This window comes from Heterodontus francisci, chromosome 13 (assembly GCF_036365525.1).
Source record: "Heterodontus francisci isolate sHetFra1 chromosome 13, sHetFra1.hap1, whole genome shotgun sequence".
NCBI classification, from domain to species: Eukaryota; Metazoa; Chordata; class Chondrichthyes; order Heterodontiformes; family Heterodontidae; genus Heterodontus; species Heterodontus francisci.
Genome location: NC_090383.1, coordinates 93,868,366 through 93,872,690, shown reverse-complemented (window position 1 = coordinate 93,872,690; position 4,325 = coordinate 93,868,366). Strand labels below are relative to the sequence as shown.

At 45.8% G+C, this 4,325-nt stretch overlaps 1 non-coding gene across 1 annotated transcript; it reads right to left on the bottom strand.

Annotated features, from left to right (window-relative positions):
- Nucleotides 1-379: 379 nt before the first annotated feature.
- Nucleotides 380-503, bottom strand: LOC137376819 (U6atac minor spliceosomal RNA). Its single transcript, XR_010976314.1, has one exon. It is a non-coding gene; the product is annotated as a U6atac minor spliceosomal RNA (small nuclear RNA).
- Nucleotides 504-4,325: the final 3,822 nt, after the last annotated feature.

Genomic DNA, 4,325 nt, shown 5'->3' with positions numbered 1-4,325 from the left:
AGCATTGTCTGTTTTTATTTCAGATTTCTAGCATTCACAGTAGTTTGCTTTTTATTACTTACTTACTTACTTAGAGATACAGCACTGAAACAGGCCCTTCGGCCCACCGAGTCTGTGCCGACCAAGTACCACCCATTTATACTAACCCGCCAGTAATCCCATATTCCCTACCACCTACCTACATTAGGGGCAATTTACAACGGCCAATTTACCTATCACCTGCAAGTCTTTGGCTGTGGGAGGAAACCGGAGCACCCGGCGAAAACCCGCGCGGTCACAGGGAGAACTTGCAAACTCCGCACAGGCAGTACCCAGAATCAAACCCGGGTCCCTGGAGCTGTGAGGCTGCGGTGCTAACCACTGCGCCACTGTGCCGCCCATAACATGGTTAGATGCCACTAAGTAGATGCCAATGCCTTAACCATTTGTGTGTTGTAAGGCCACTAGGACCTCTTCCATCCTTATCAAGGGGAGTGCTAACCTTCTCTCCTTTCATACAACACATTGTCCCTCAAGTAAAGTTTTTTCTGTCCAAATGAAATAAATAGAATTTTGCTAAGCATTTGTGTGCTATAAAATAGGATTGTAATGTTGTGAATGGTTAGGGAGAAAGGTTCAGTGATGGTTTGGAGCCTGAATCTAAATTAATCCAGATTTATTTTGAATTGGAGTTGCAATATCAGGCAAAGGATTGTAGCTTCCTGAAGAAAAAGCTGAAAGTCATGCAGACTGGTTGTATCCATGTTTTCAAATTCTGGAGGAAGTCATTCAACACTTGTATAACCAGATTATTCACTCACACATACAAAAATCTAATCAAACCCTGGAGTTTGGACCCCAACCACCAGTATGTACATGTCAAATAACAAAGAAAAATAAACAATTTCCTATCCCACTGATAATTCTGTCATGGCCTATCATCTGGAATCTCAACATATTGATAAGTATTGAGACACAAGAAAATGTAATGACTTTTGCATTCAGATGCTGACTGATCCACTGAGTCTTTCTATTTTTTTCAAATTTTCCACATCTGCTGTATTTTGCTTTCTACTTTTGTTTAATTCTATTCTATTATATCCTTGGCCCACTCCTATTTCTCATCTTCATGCTGCCCCTCAGCAACATCATCTGAAAACACAGTATTAGTTTCCACATGTACGTTCATGACATCTAGCTCTACCTTACCACCACCTCTCACAACTTCTCCATTGTCTTTAAATTGTCAGACTGCTTGTTTGACATCCAGTATTGGATGAGTAGAAAATTCCTCCAACTAAATATAGGAGACCGAAGCCAGTGTCTTCAGTTCCAACCTCAAACTCCGTTCCCTAGTTACCAACTCAGTTCCTCTCCCTGGCAACAGTCTCAGGCTGAACTCACTGTTCATAACCTTGATGTCATGTTTGACTCAGAGATGAGCTACTGACCACATGTCCTTACCATCACTATAAGAACACCTATTTTCAACTCCGCAGCATCATCTCACTCCACCTCTGGGTCAGCTCAGCTGCTGCTGAAATGTTCATCCATGCTTTTGTTACCTCTAGCCTTAATTATTCCAATCACCCCTGGCAGGTCTGCTATGTTTTACCCTCTGTAATCTTGAGGTCATGCGCGATGCCAATATCATCACCCTCTATAAGAACAAGGGTGACCGCGGTGACTGCAACAACAACTGAATCTCCCTGCACAGCATAGTGGGGAAAGTCTTCGCTCAAGTCGCTTTAAACAGGCTCTAGAAGCTGGCTGAGCGTGTCTACCCTGAGGAACAATGTGGCTTTCGATCAGAGAGATCCACCATTGACATGCTGTTCTTCCTTCGCCAGCTACAGGAGAAATGACGCGAACAACAGATGCCCCTCTACGTTGCTTTCATTGATCTCACCAAAGCCTTTGACCTCGTCAGTAGATGTGGTCTCTTCAGACTACTAGCAAAGATCGGATGTCCACCAAAGCTACTAAGTATCATCACCTCATTCCATGACAATATGAATGGCACAATTCAGCATAGTGGCACCTCATCAGACCCCTTTCCTATCCTGAGTGGCGTGAAACAGGGCTATGTTCTTGCAAGTACACTGTTTGGGATCTTCTTCTCACTGCTGCTTTCCCATGCGTTCAAGTCTTCAGAAGAAGGAATTTCCTCCACACAAGGTCAGATGGCAGGTTGTTCTAAGAGCGAAGACCAAAGTACGGAAAGTCCTCATCAGGGACCTCCTCTTTGCTGACGATGCTGCATTAACATCCCACACTGAAGAGTGTCTGCAGAGAATCATTGACAGGATTGCAGCTGCCTGCAACGAATTTGGCCTAACCATCAGCCTCAAGAAAACGAACACCATGGGACAGGACGTCAGAAATGCTCCATCCATCAATATCGGCGACCACGCTCTGGAAGTGGTTCAAGAGTTCACCTACCTAGGCTCAACTATCACCAGTAACCTGTCTCTAGATGCAGAAATCAACAAGCGCATGGGAAAGGCCTCCACTGCTATGTCCAGACTGGCCAAGAGAGTGTGGGAAAATGGCGCACTGACACGGAACACAAAAGTCCGAGTGTATCAAGTCTGTGTCCTCAGTACCTTGCTCTATGGCAGTGAGGCCTGGACAAAGTATGTCAGCCAAGAGCGACGTCTCAATTCATTCCATCTTCACTGCCTCCGGAGAATCCTTGGCATCAGGTGGCAGGACCATATCTCCAACACAGAAGTCCTCGAGGCGGACAACATCCCCAGCATATACACCCTACTGAGCCAGCAGGGTTTGAGATGGCTTGGCCATGTGAGCCGCATGGAAGATGGCAGGATCCCCAAGGACACATTGTACAGCGGGCCTGTCACTGGTATCAGACCCACCAGCCGTCCATGTCTCTGCTTTAAAGACAGCTGCAAATGCGACATGCAGTCCTGTGACATTGATTACAAGTCGTGGGAGTCAGTTGCCAGTGATCACCAGAGCTGGCGGACAGCCATAAAGGCGGGGCTAAAGTGTGGCGAGTCGAAGAGACTTAGCAGTTGGCAGGAAAAAAGACAGAAGCGCAAGGGGAGAGCCAACTGTGTAACAGCTCCGACAACCAATTTTATCTGCAGCACCTGTGGAAGAGTCTGTCACTCTAGATTTGGCCTTGATAGCCACTCCAGGTGCTGCTTCACAAACCACTGCCCACCTCCAGGCGCTTACCCATTGTCTCTTGAGACAAGGAGGCCATAGAAGAAAAAACTTGAGGTCATCAAAACTCTGCTGCCCTTGTCCTAACTCGGTACCAAGTTCCATTCACCCATCACCTCTGTGCTCGCTCACTTAAGTCAGCTCCTGATTAAGCAGTGCCTAGATTTAAAAAAAAAATTCTCATCCTTGTTTCCAAATCCCTCCATGGCGTGACCCCTCCCTATCTCTGTAATTTCTTTCAGCCCCATAACCCTCTGAGATCTTTGCACTTGTTCAATTCTGGCCTCTTGAGCATCCCCAATTTTAATCAGTCCACCATTGGTGGCCATGCCTTCAGCTGCCAAGGCAGTAGGTTCTAGAATTTCCTCTCTAATCCTCACTGACTTTCTTCCTCTCTTTCCTCCTTTAAGATGCTCCTTAAAACCTACCTCTTTGACCAAGCTTTTGGTTATCTGCTGTAATATCTCCTTATGTGTCTCAGTGTCAAATTTTCTTTTATAGTACTCCAGTGAAGCACTTTGCGACACCTTCCTACATGAAGGAAAATCCCAAGGCTTTTTATACATATATAAAGAGCAAGAGGGTAACCAGGGAAAGGGTTGGCCCACTCAAGGACAGAGATGGGAATCGATGTGTGGAGCCAGAGGAAATGGGCGAGGTGCTAAATGAGTACTTTGCATCAGTATTCACCAAAGAGAAGGACGTGGTGGATGATGAGCCTAGGGAAGGGAGTGCAGATAGTCTCAGTCATCTCATTATCAAAAAGGAGGAGGTGTTGGGTGTCTTGCAAAGCATTAAGGTAGATAAGTCCCCAGGGCCTGATGGGATCAACCCTAGAATACTGAGGGAGGCAAGGGAAGAAATTGCTGGGGCCTTGACAGAAATCTTTGCATCCTCATTGGCTACAGGTGAGGTCCCAGAGGACTGGAAAATAGCCAATGTTGTTCCTTTGTTTGAGAAGGGTAGCAAGGATAATCCAGGAAATTATAGGCCGGTGAGCCTTACGTCAGTGGTAGGGAAACTATTAGAGAGGATTATTCGGGACAGGATTTACTCCCATTTGGAAACAAACGAACTTATTAGCGAGAGACAGCATGGTTTTGTGAAGGGGAGGTCGTGTCTTACTAATTTGATTGAGTTTTTTGAGGAAGTGA